Raw genomic sequence first — 14,516 nt, 5'->3', positions numbered from 1 at the left:
CTAGCAGGTATCAAACGGACTCAATGTCCACCAACTATTCGACCACATTCGAACAGAAAAGAAAAGATAGAAGTCAATTAGAACCTAGTTTAGAAGAAGATAATAAAAATAATACACCCAAATATAGATAACCAATAAAGAACTTCGGACGTGGTCGGGGTTGTAACAAAAGAACTAGGAACTGATAAGAATTTTACTGAAATGGTGATATAGACTGAGATATAAACTCTAATATGAAATGTGATATAAATTGTGATATAAACTATGATTATAACTGTGATATAATTACATTCGCCTTAAATCGTATGTTATCGTTGTTATACCTGAATCTCAGATCTACTGGAAACATCATTACTATTATAATGAACCAATACGAAAACCTCATTCAATGTAATTGTAATGGTATCAACCACCATTATATACATATACAGGAACTTCTGCTGAAAAAGCGTCATTTCTGTTTATGCCTCCAAGAAACTCACTTGAAACCCGATAGTCTCAGAGACTACAATATCTTTCGGCATGATGTCATGCCAGGAGCGAGAGCCCACGGAGGAGTTGCTACGCTAGTTAGAGAATCTATAATGTCGAAAATATTCCCCTTCAAACTAATCTACAGGCTGTGGCGATATCAGTTAAATCACCCATTTCAGTAACTATTTGTACCAAAGCTAAATTGTCTTATATTTTCCAACAACTTCCTAGGCCACATTTGATAATGGGTGACTTCAATGCACATAGCAACATGTGGGGCTCGAAAAATACGGATCACCGTGGACGTATAATTGGAGAAATAATTGAAGATTTCATAGTCCTCAACACAGGAGAAAGTACCTTCATCAATTCTTGCTCAAATTGTCTGTCAGCGATTGATCTTACCATTTGACCTCCTGAATTTGCACCATATCTTCAATGGATAGTTTTAGACGACTTTGCTGTGTAACATATACCAATTTCTATTAATTGAGCCAACAGATTCATACCACAACATAAATTTGAAAAATGGCGTCTACATCTATCCAACTGGGACAAATTCTACGCTATAATAGAAAATTTCACACCAAATCTTGATGACATCAATTCACTAGTTGAAAATATCACTAAGGCGATCCTAGAAGCAGCCTATAGATCAATACCGAGAACCAAAAATAGAACAGCTCAGGGAGAAGTACCATGGTGGAACGGAGATATTGCTGCAGCTGTTAAAGAAAAGAAACATGCCTTCAACATATTCAAGAAAAGACCCACACAAGATAATATGATCAACTTCAAACGTCTGCGTGCGAAAGTAAGGAATCTGAAACTGAACAGTCAAAGAGAAAGCTGGGAACTTTTCACGAGCTTTATGACCGCAGATACATCACTAGCTGAAATATGGAGAAAAATCAAAAGCATTTCTGGAAAGAACTTCTTCCCGTCGCCTATTCACATCACCCAGGACCAACAAGACATAACAGCTCCAGAAGAAATCCCTGAAATTTTTAGTGACCAATTTCAACATATCAACTGCTCAGAAAACTATGATCCTACATTTCTTGATATCAGGCATACGAACAAGACAAAATAAATTTTTAGAGTTGTATGATTATAACTCATCTCACACTATGGATGAATTCATGGAAGCGCTAAGCACAGCAAAACCTTCGGCACGAATTCCTAAAACATCTTCCTGAAAAAAAAAGATGAACATTTTACACATTTTCAATGAAGTTTGGTCTACAGGAACCTACCCTGAAAGATGGAAAGAGGTTCATATTATTCCAATTCTGAAACCTGGTAAAGATCCCACCTTACCTAAGAGTTACTGCCCAATTTCGCTTACCAGCTGCCTAAGTAAGTTGTTGGAGAAAATAGTAAACAACCGTCTAACCTGGTGTTTGGAGAATAGAAACCTTCTCTCCAGATTCTGAGCAGGATTCCAAAAATTTCGTTCGACTTTAGATCCACTATCTTGTTAGGAACATGAAATCCAGTCCAGTCAATCGAAAACATCTAACAGCTATATTTTATGATATTGAAAAAGCTTTCGATCTCACGTGCTTTTCCTACAACAGTTTCTCAATAACAGGAAATTCAGGACTAGAATTCAAGAAGCTATATCAAATCCTCGAGATATGAAGAACGGTATACCCCAAGGTTCTACATTGAGTGTCGCTCTGTTTGCAATTGCCATAAACGGCATAATAGATGTGGATGTGGATGATCAAGCTATATTCTATTAGTATTCGATCACTTCTGCTTCACAGCAGAGCACACAGTACAGGTCTCAAATTCTCAGCAAGCAAAACAAAGGCGATTCATTTCTGTAGAAAACGAAAACTTCATAATAATTCCAACCTCAACATGAATGGAACACCTACACAGTTTGAAAACAAAATAAAAATCTTGGGGATGATATTTGACTCTAAACTGAATTGGGGAGCTCACATAGATAATTTGATGAAAAGATGCCAGAAACCACTGAATATCATCAAAGCTCTTGCAGGAATCAAATAGGGAGCAGACCATGAAATTCTGCTGAATATTTATTGCAGCCTTATTCTCTCTCGAATGGATTATGGTAGTGTAGTATACTCCTCGGCCAGACCAACATGATTGAAAACTTTGAACAAACTTCAAAATAATTCTCTGAGACTGATAGGATGTTTGAGAACGAGTCCTGTAATATCACTCTGCTGTGAGACTGCTTTCCCTCCTCTTGAACTTCAAAGAACGAGACTTCCTGCAAAATATGCTGTGAAAATATACTGTCAACGTAAGCACCCGAATTATGATATCTTCTTCAATGACAAAATTCATGATTTATTCCCAGAAAAACCAACGGCAACCAGACCAACAGGTACACGCATAAAAAAGCAGATTCGAGAGTTTTCACGCTCGCTTTCCCAAAGTTCCCTGCATGGAAACTAGCTGATATATATTGCAATGTTTCGGAAAGTGAAATGAAAAAGTCAGAATTGAACTCACAACAAGACAAACTGACTACTGCAAAATATATACTGATGGATCAAAGACCGAGTATAGGGTGGGCTGTGCATTCTTTGTAGACCATAGCTGGTCGATGCACCCAACGACCAGCGTATACACAGCAGAATTATACGCTATATACATACCAATCTTTATTATTATGTGAAATCGCACGAAACGAAGCTCATTTCCTAATTTGTACCGACTCGTTGAGTTCTCTAAGATCATCTCAAATTTACTCTTGACCCCCTTGTAAGGATTATTCTTGCCAGAATTCATATTGTGAAGGAAAGCGGTAGAACTGTCAGCTTCCTGTGGGTGTCTAGTCATTGTGGCATAAAGAACAACGAGAATGTGGATAAGGCAGCTTGAATAATTGCTAACCACATAGAAGATCTAAAGAATTTTAATAAAACCAATGAAGAATCTGACTGGCAGACTCTTTGGAATGAAACTGACGCAAAACTAAAATGCTCGAAACCAAGTGTGAATAAGCGAATCTTACCACTGAAATTGACCAGGAAAGAACAAGTTGTTCTCACGCGTCTGCGAATCGGCCATACAAAAATGACTCACCTTTACTTGCTCCTAGGAGAACAACAGCCTCTATGTACTACATGCCAAACAGTATTAACAGTACAACATATACTTGTAGAATGTCCAGAATATGAGGAAACCAGGAGACAACATAATATAACTGGGGCAATGAAAGAATTTATATGTGATGATAGACGAACGTTGAGCAACCTGATGGAATTTTTGAAAGCCGCAAATATAATAGATGAAATTTGAAAAACAAACAACAAGTCCGCGGCTAATAACCTAGCAGTTGATGCCGCAAAAAAATCGCCTCTGTGTATTTTCTAATCGATTGGTGTATATTGTAACAAAGATTCCATAAGATACTTCCATATTCAAATTTGTATCCAACTAGCGCATTAATGAGGAAAAGTTGAGTTTTGTTTTCATACAACCATTTAGAATCTCTAATCACCTCTAGATACAATTGAGTTTATGACTTAATTACGCTGTGAATTTGAATGTGAATTTGTAAAAATCTGTTTAAAAAATCTGTTTTTCCGTTAACCAGCTGTCGCACCCCTACGAACGACAACCCTCAAAAGTCGAAACTAGTGCGAGCTAATGATTAACGAGGTCTTACCTTTTAACGTGTGATTCCTAACACGGGTTGGACGGTAGCAAGTGAAGATCGATCGTTCAGACTAGGGCTTGAACCACCGACCAACACAGCAGTCAATTCGAGTGAGTGAACAAAGCACCCACGCCGAACCGCTTGGCTACCGACTGTAATAAAATACCATGTCCCTGCTCAGTATAAATAATAATAATTTTTATTTGCATAATAAAATAAAATCTACAAAACAATGTTACACATGTAAAAGAACAAATAAACAGAAAAATCACAGAAGCAATTCAAACTGCTTGTAGGTATGTGATATAATGATACATCCAGGTAAAGTCATATTTGGGTTTTTGATAAGTCACATGTAGAGTAAATTTCACACTTCGGTAACCTTTTTTTTCAAATACTCATTCGGAATTTATAATATTACTGAAAATAATACGTCCCGTCTTGAGAATCCACTCACTTGAAGAATTTTTGAATTTCCAAAATTTTTCATTATTCTGAATCTCATGAGGTATTTGCTTATTTATTCGAGGTACCAGTTGACACTTCGTTGAGAAATATTCATTTGTGATTTCTCACGACTGTATGATGTGTATGTGATATTGTACTTTGTGAAATATCTTACAATTATCTCCGTAGAGAAGAATTTCAGAGTCTATATCTGCAAGAATATTATTTACGCAAAGCAAAGGAACCAGTACAGAGCCTAACGGAATACAAAATGGTGCTACAAATTCGAAAAACTTAAACCAAGGTATGGCATGAAGTGTTTTCTATAGATGAGGAATGTCTCTAAGAATCGTATTAAAACCTTCATTCGTGCCAAAAAATGGTTTATTTAAAATTGTGTAGATGACATATATATAATAATATCTTTATTCTGATTATTGGAGTCCTTGATGGAATGCTGTCCTCTCTACTCTCGAATCTTAAAATTATACCGGCTTGCCGCACTAAGACAGAAATATTGATTGTACAGATGTAGAAGGCTGTCATTCTTGGCTCACTGTGCTTGCCCAGGGCACATGATTCTCGGACCCAATGATCACTTACCCCACGGTGTGTTTCGCTGGCTTCAATCAAGTGCTTCACCTCATTTTTGCTTTTGACGATCTCATCTAATATATTCTTCAGACCTATGTTTTGTTCTTTGCCCATTTTTCGCTTCGTATTTTGTGCTATCACTTTCAACCGTACTAATGCTGCACTTTGTTCTCGTAAAATGTACAATACATAAATTCAAATTATGAATTTGAGATATTGTGCACATTTAACTATAGAATGCACAGTGGATACTACAAAATAAAGATCATGCAAACATTATATAGTAATAGATAATAGATATGTTACAAAAGACTCACCAAAGTTAATTTAAAATATAAAAGAAGCATATAAATCCAAACATAAAAATGAAAAGTCAAATGCAAAATTTGACGTTGAAAATTTTATTACAGCACCAGAGAAAATGTGATTATTATGGTATTTGTACATACAGTGAGATTTAAATGTAAGTGCAAGTGAAACATTATTAGTGATATGATATTGAAATTATTTGTTCAATGTTATTGATTAAAAGTTAAAATATGATTGTAAATTTGACTTGAATTTTGTATTTCTCATTTTTTGTCTAAATTATTATTATTTTTACTTATGTGAACCATTTCTAAAAAAAGCCTTTTGACTTTATTATTTTCAACTGTTAAAATTTTAGTATTTTCATAATCCATAACATGATCTGAAGAGATAACATGTTCAGCTAGTCCACAAGAACGTTTGTTAAGTCTGCAGTCACTTCTATGTGACGTGATTTTTCCAGATAGATTACGACTGGTCTTACCAATGTAAATTGAATTACAAGAAGAACATGGAATGCTATATATAACATCAGATTTTTCTTTGTTGCTAATAATATAACATAAGAAGTCCCTTAGCTTTGGAGTCTTTGGAAGTAAATAAGGGTAAACTTTGGGGTTTCCTGCTGAAAGACCAAGAGGAAGTTGACCACTCACTATTGTTAAATATTTTTTCATAATACCAACACACTTATTGGGTATAAAAATTGTAGCCGTTTGTGCGGACTACCTGTAGATTCTCTGAGAGTGGATTCTTTGAGTTTATTGTTTAAGTTTGAAAATGTCCATATAGGACGAAACTGCAGTAACGTTAGTTACAAATAAAAGTGGTAAAAAACATAGAAATTTTCATTTCTCTTTTCATCATGATCTCCTACCACGTAGTAACGGCTACATCCATCAATTTATGGAAAAATGATAAGCGATGTTTCAGGTGTTGGGGGCGTGGACATCTGAAGGAGCATTGCACTGGGCCGAATAGGGAACAAATTTATATGAAATGTGGGCAGGAAGATCATAAGGCAAAAACGAACCACACTGCCTTCTATGCAATCTGGAAGGCCACCAGACGGGAACTCGCAAATGCCAAATAATCTCAAAGATGAAGAGGTCGGAGGCATCAGAAATTAATCCCGATCAGGATAAGAATCCTACAAATCAACACCAACAGGGAGTCGACAAGCGCATGATCCAGCTATTACCACAGCCAAAAACACTGGAGCAGAAATTGTAAACATAAGCGAACCTAATATCAATGCTATCCGTGGCAGGAAGGACTGGGTTTATTTATGGAGAAGACTTCAAAACAGAATTCTCAACGGTAACATACCTATCAAAGATCAGGGACACGGACAAGGCTTTACATATATTACCACAAACAAGTTTATAGTCTCCAATTGCTACTTCTCCGGCAACGATGAAATTCAAGACCTAGAAGACACCCTTCACAGGATCGATCGACTTATCCAAACCAAAAAAAAAGGAGGAAATTATCGCGGGAAACTTCAATGCTAAATCCCCACAATGAGGAATGAATTTCACCGATGCAAGAGGAGACAAAATGACAGAATGGGTAGAGGCTATGGACCTGGTAATCATAAACCAAGGAGACAAACCTACCTTTGTCCATAGAAGTTATGGTTCTATATTAGACCTTACAATCTCCACAGAAAAAATTTGACCGTTCATAACATCATGGAATGTTCTGGATGTGACCATAAATACATACTGTTTGAAGTCGTGGGAAGAAATCAATACTATAAATCCAAACATACCCAAAGGTGGCAAACGAAAAAGCTAAACCGAGAAAAGCTCCAGTCGATACTGAATGAATTGGAAGAAAACGAGACTGTACACTCCCCAGAGAATTTCTCAAAAAACCTGGTACAGATATGTGACAAGGTTATGCCAAGAACCAGGAAAGGAATCTGCAAGAAACCTGTCTACTGGTGGAATCACGAAATTGCTAGCCTTCGAAAAGAATGCCTTAAGAAGCGAAGAGAATACACGAGAAACTCTAGAACAACCTCACTAGCGGCAAGGGAGATTTTGTGGGAATCCTACAAAGGATAAAATAGGCTTAGGTTTGTCTATACTTAGTAAGATGAAATAATAAGTGCAGACTCGAAAAACGACGATGAGGTATTGGCTATTAGATATTTATTGGGGAGCTGATAAGCATTGTAAATCATAGAGCCAGGAATCGGTGAAGGGTTCAGAATAGTAATAAGAATGTTTTATTCGTACTATCACATTACATATCTTAATTCTACCAATCAGAAAATGAATAAAACAAAAAATACCACAAGGAAATGAATCCGCGCATGGCATGAAATTTTTGTCCAAACATTAAACGTGAACAATCATCTAGAATACAGATGTTCTCCAGATCTGTTTAAATATGAAAGGATGTACATACATAAATCTAAACGATCTAATAAGCAAATGATTTTTTGTTTAAACATCTAACATGATTCAAATGCAAATATTCTCTAATTTTGTTCAAAATATACAAATCTAAAAATTTTTGATACTAGAAGATTGAAATTCAAATCAGACTTAACAATTTAAAATGAAATAAGATTGTAAATAAATACAAAACTTAGACAGATCAACTGATACATCGGCCTTCCTTTTCTGAGTTCAATTAAAGTGATCACTGGGGTAATATTTCTATAGAGATTTTATTATTTATATCATTCTTTTCTTCCGCGCCTTCAAAAGCAAATCATATAGTTTAGGAAAAGTTTCTTTCCTGTAGTTTTTTATTGATTTTCAAAAAATGGAAGTGATAAAAATTCTAAGGGGGATGGTCTACATTGATAGGAATGAAAAAATGTTGTAATAACTGTTACTGGTAAATGATACATACAAATTCAAAAATTCTGCCCTTGATATTTACAATTTCATTATTTTGTCTGAAATCCAAAACATTTATGAAATCATCTAATGTGTTGGATAAATCTAATATTGTGGAAGAGTGTTTCTCTGTAATTAATGTATACTCAGGAATATTGAAAATAATCATCGCTCCTGTTATCTAGTAGATATTGTATATACTCATACATCTCCGTAAGGAATCCAAATATTGAAAGCAATATATGATGTTCCGTTAAAAACATATCTTTGATACACTACTCACCATTCGATATCTTGTATATTGGTGAATAATTCAAAACGGTTGAATTTATATATAAAACTCTTGTAGAAAACGTTTTTGATAAATTCTAATAGAAACTAAGGGACACACACTGTTATTATATTATGTCATCCTACAAGTTATACCTACTTTTCGAAAACGTATACTCCATTTCTTGTAAAAATATTTATTAGATGTTCATAAATAGAAATAGAAATAACTAACTACAGAAAACACTGATGTAATTTACGAAGTGGAAAACGAACTTGTTCAGAATGTATTCAATCAACTTTCAAACCTGAACCTAAAGTAATGCTCTGAAAAGAGCATTACTTTATCTCATCTGTGAATTTTTGAGTATATTGAAAGATCTTATTGTCTTAAAAAAAGAACTCTTCATGTTCTTCATTCATATATTTCTTGACAAAATCATTTTGGCCATTTGCATTGCGACCATATGTTAGTTTATCAGTCACAGAAACATCAAAAATTGGATCTGATCAATAAACAATTTTCTTTTCAACCCCTCATTAATAATTGCGCTCCAGTTGCTTTATTTCCTCAATTGTGTTCAATTGTTTTTTCTCCAGTCACTCAATGAAGCCCAATAAAATTAAACAAACGCACAGTTAGCGATGTCTATTTCATTTCGCCTCAATTATGTCTGTAGATGTGTCTGAATTGATTTTTTTACCCAATTTATAGTACACCATAAAAATGTAGTTATTGAATGAAATAAGAAATATACATTATACTCCAATGAACAGTTTAGATTTTTGTGAGATCGAATCACATATATCAGTTAGATATGTATCATTTACAATCGAGTAATTTTCAGTTAATTAGTTGTCAACCACCTTATATGGCCAGGAGTCACGAATGTTCCATTTATAAACTGCAACTTTATAAATGGAACACTTTATAAATCACTTTTGCAACTTTCTTCTGCATAGACTTTGAAACAATTTTTAACTGAAATCAAAAATAAATCTGAAGACTGTAAGGAGGGATACACATATGTAGGTATATCAAAAAAAAATCGAGATGGAATCTCGAAACTTAACAGAGGTTAGTCTTGCACATGTTTCTCGTTCATCCAGCAACAGGACCACGTTGAAATTGATCGGGTAGATCACCTATAGACCGGTAATAGCCGGGAAAGTAGTTGTTTTTCGACAGGCATGTACCAACAGAACCTACTATGTATAGGTACTTTGCGGGAGATTAATTTTTCGAGATTTCATTTCTCTATTTTTAACTGGTTATGTAATTTTTGCAAGACAGTAGACTTAATACTTATATTCAAAATTGTCAACGGACTGAGTATAAGCCCCGAGCTTCTCTCCAAAATATCTTTACATGTTCCCAGTCGTTCAACTGGACAGGTGCAAACGTTTCACTTTTCTTTTCACAGATTCAATTATTCATACAACAGCTTTATTTCCAGAACTCTTCGATTGGCTAACTCCTTAAAAATAACCTTCAAATCTTTAAAATATCAGTTTCTCGCTTTAAAAACCATATTCTTCACCTAGCCATCTAATATATACTCTCTGCTTATGTTGTTGTATTGTATCTAGTGTTACTTGCCTGTAAGACTTATTGTTCATATTGTTATACATTTCGATTTTTCTTGAATAATCTGCTTGATATCTTAATTTGAATATGTATTATTCTTATAATTTACTTTTAATCCACTGTATTGCTTCAAGTACTAGTTAGCACTATACTACTTATATCTGAATTGGGCTGGCCCGTGTATATAAATAAATAAATATTGAAAAATTAAAATAAATGATTCAACTGAATACATTTTGTTTTTCGAAGAGGCTATATTTTTTCCTAAATCGTTCAACGAATCGTAAAACTACCAGTTTCTACAATAAAGACAATCCTCAATAGACGAATGGGCATAATCACCAACCTCAGAAGTCGATACTTATATGATTAGGAATAATCAACGACTGAATCCTGAACCATCAGTCTGACTTTAGGAAATTTAACACGGTAAATTCACTCCAAACTTAAAACTTTTACCTATCCATGAGATAATAGATACAGCAACAATCTTTTTTATCAAGAATGTATCTACTTGAATACAAATTATTTATACTATATTACATGTCCGTCGGTACTGCGAATAGCCATGATGCTCCCTGCGACTCGGGAGCAGAACATGAGGGATCCTCCAAAAAAGTGGATTAGAAGTTGCGAACAATATAGATTAACAGGTGAATTCTACACGGACTCTTTGCGAGATCTTTCACCCATTTTGTTAGAAAAAGTGCCGGTACTTATAAGAGGTAACATTTGGTTTATGCACGACGAGGCTCCAGCTCATTTTAGTGTTTTTGCTCGTCAGGATTTCAGCATTCTCTAGATTTCGATTAAAGGGGTCATCTGAAGGCTTTTGTTTATACAATTCCTGTACTAGATGTGAATGACTTGAGGAATCGAATAATTGACAATTGCATTGTTATAAGGAATACTCCAGGTATTTTTGAACGTGTCAGACAATCAATGATAAATCAATTGCAGTCGCGTACTTTAAAAGAAGGTGGACATTTTGCTTATTTACTTTGAGTTCGTAATTGTTTATTTAATTCTGGTTTTTATTTTATGTTGCTCATGGATAGTTTTTGGAAGTGATTTTTTTTTCACGATAACGAAACTTGATATGAAGAAAACACAGCGACGAAAAAGTTGTACTTCTAGTTGCTTGATTAAAAAAATGAATAAAAAACTACAAAAAAGTCGGTGGTGTTCTTATTTCTCAATATTGTTGGCTGTGGTGCTCACTGAGACGCCATTGGACCTAATAATTTCAATCAAGTTTGGGCTAAATAAGCGCCTTATTACTTCAAATAACTGTAGCGAATTTCAACCAAGTCGGTGTGAGGATATTTATGATATTTTATAAATACTGTTTTTTTATTTCAACGCCCTGTATCTCAGAAACGAAGCAACTCCGGACATATATTCATCAGAAACAAAACAACTTCGGGCAGATATTCATAAAAACTGTGTTTCTTAAAACGACCTAACGAATAACCCTCTGAATTTCATACCGTATAGAAAAAGGCCATTGTTATATTCATAGTGATAAAAAAATAACCCTAATATGGGGGTTTTATGAAGTTGAATTCCTCTTTTCCATGATGTAATCTATCGTCAATTCATTTATCAGGATATCCCAAATTTTTGAGAGTATTTTTAAGTTTTGTCTAATATACAGGGTCCTGCAACAGTGGCGCGGTGTTCCATATCTCTATTTAGGAAACAGATAGGAATCTGAATTACTATAATATTACCTTATTACTCGAGCTCGACAAAATAAAAATATTGGCGGTCATACAGGGTGTTCAATTTTTTCTGGGCGGATCCCAACTGTGTTTTTTCAAATGGCAACCTATATTTTTTATCGTTTTTTCGGTTTCTACATGGAAAATAAAAGACATTTTATGTATATCTTCACTTCGAAAATATTGACGGTTTTCGAGATATCTAGCATGACAGTTTTTTTTCCAATATTCGTCACTCAGAATATTTGAAATTATAAAGTTGTGCAATGTCCAAATGAATTTTTTTTTGGTCAACTATTCTACATTGGTAACTCTCTCAAACGATATATCTGAAATCTACCTATGATATACAGGGTATGAAAAACCACTTGCCACATATTGTAAAAAAAATTTGCAGAATCTTCCTTATTTTAAATGGAACACCCTATATATTATTGATCCATAAGAAGCGCCAACGAAACCTCTACAAATTTCATTAAGTATTCCCTATGGCTAGGTTCAATAGTTTTTCTTAAAAAGGCATCTTTTTCGAAAAATGGTCGTTCTTCCTATTTCTTGGCCATAAACTCGATGAAAGACTTTTTTCAAAGCGAAATCCATTTAACGACTGATAAGAATGTACGAAAGATATCTTGTTTTTTCTAAAAATGACAACTCTCTATTGTATCGCCATAATATCAATGATTTTTTTACTGTGAAATCCATATGTGACGACGTGATCGAGATATTTGTAATGTTTATAACACATTTATTCTCTAAATAGAACACCGTGCAATTTCTTCATTTGATGCATAGTTTTTGTCCAAGCATATCCTTAAAATATCGCCACATGCCTAAAATTACCTGTTGCTAGATAAACAAGTTTTGAATTACGTTCTTGAATAATTACAATAATTTCAATAATCTCGAAATTTGTGCCATATTTTTTCGGTATAAAACAACCTTCAGCGAATAAAATAAAATTAAAAGATTTGTTGAAACTGGATGTATCAATTATTCTAAACATGAACGCATCAAGCCAGCTACTAATGAAGATAATGAATTGCAAGTTCTTCGTGCTGTTGAGGAAGATCCTAGTAGTCATCAACGACAAATTGGTGAAATAGTGGATATAGTGAGAGATCAGTGCAACGAGTTTTGAAGAAACATCGCTTTCATCCATCTCATACTACTGTATGCCGATTTTGAGAAAAGTGAGATTTTGCAATTGGGCCATGCTAGGAAAAATTCGTCGAAACGAATATTTTTTCAATAACATTTCATGGTCGAATGAATCGACATTCCATAAAAATGGACTTGTGAATCGACATAATTACCATTATTATTCGACAGAAAATCCCCACTTATTGAGACAGGTGGACTATCAATATAGGTGGTCGATAAATGTCAGGAGAATGTCTCATTGGAGAATATGTAATTGGTCCATACTTTTTTCAGGTACATATGAATGGAACAATGTATGTGCGCCTGCTCACTATTCGACAGAAGCGAGAGATCATCTAAATGAAGTATTTCCCAACAAATGTATAGGACGTAATGGGCCTATACGGTGGCCCGCTAGATCACCAGATTTAACAAAACTGGTTTTTTTCTTATGGGGATACATAAAAAATATGGTTTACGTCGAGCCACCAAGCCACCAGCTTCTTCCGAAAATATGCGACTTAGAATAACGAATGCTTTTGGCAGCATTACACCAGCTGTCTTGTACAGGATGTCTTTCAAACGTAGACTTCAGCTCTGCATTCAAGAAAATGAAAGACATGTCGAACATACTTTATAAAAGTTTCATTATCAACTTTCATTAAACTCTCCCCTTTTAGGTCTTGTAGTTTGTCAGTTGACAAATTTGAATATCTAGAACTTGAGCCATGAATTCATGAATATACACCATAACATGAAAAAAAAATAGTAATATTCACAATGTTTTTTCATTTAATGCCGTTTGGTTTGATATTGCACGATTTATGGGAAAAACTCTGCATCCAATGAAAAAAATAATTTTCCATTTAGAAAAATGTGATAGGTACATACATTTATTTCGTAAAAAAATATTTGTTTGGACACGCTATAATGTACAAAATTGAAACAAGATATCTTTCGTACATTCAAAACTTGTTTATCTAGCAACAGGTAATTTTAGGCATGGGGCGATATTTTAAGGAAAGGTTTGGACAAAAACTATGCATCAAATGAAGAAATTGCACGGTGTTCTATTTAGAGAATAAATGTGTTATAAACATTACATATATCTCGATCACGCCGTTACATATGGATATCACAGTAAAAAAATCATTGATATTATGGCGATACAATAGAGAGTTGTCATTTTCAGAAAAAAGAAAAAATAAAAAAAGAAAAACTATAGGACACGCTATAATGTTCAAAATTGAAACAAGATATCTTTCGTACATTCTTATCAGTCGTCAAATGGATTTCAGTTTGAAAAAAGTCTTTCATCGAGTTCATGGCGTAGAAATAGGAAGAACGACCATTTTTCGAAAAAAATGCTTTTTTAAGAAAAACCATTGAACCTAGCCATAGGCAATACTTAATGAAATTTGAAAAGGTTTAGTTGGCGCTCCTTATGGATCAATAATATACAG

The sequence above is a fragment of the Leptinotarsa decemlineata genome, unplaced genomic scaffold (genome assembly GCF_025532065.1).
Source record: "Leptinotarsa decemlineata unplaced genomic scaffold, Ldec_3_MD MMD2_tig00078346_RagTag_RagTag, whole genome shotgun sequence".
NCBI classification, from domain to species: Eukaryota; Metazoa; Arthropoda; class Insecta; order Coleoptera; family Chrysomelidae; genus Leptinotarsa; species Leptinotarsa decemlineata.
Note: the sequence above shows the minus strand (reverse complement) of the source record.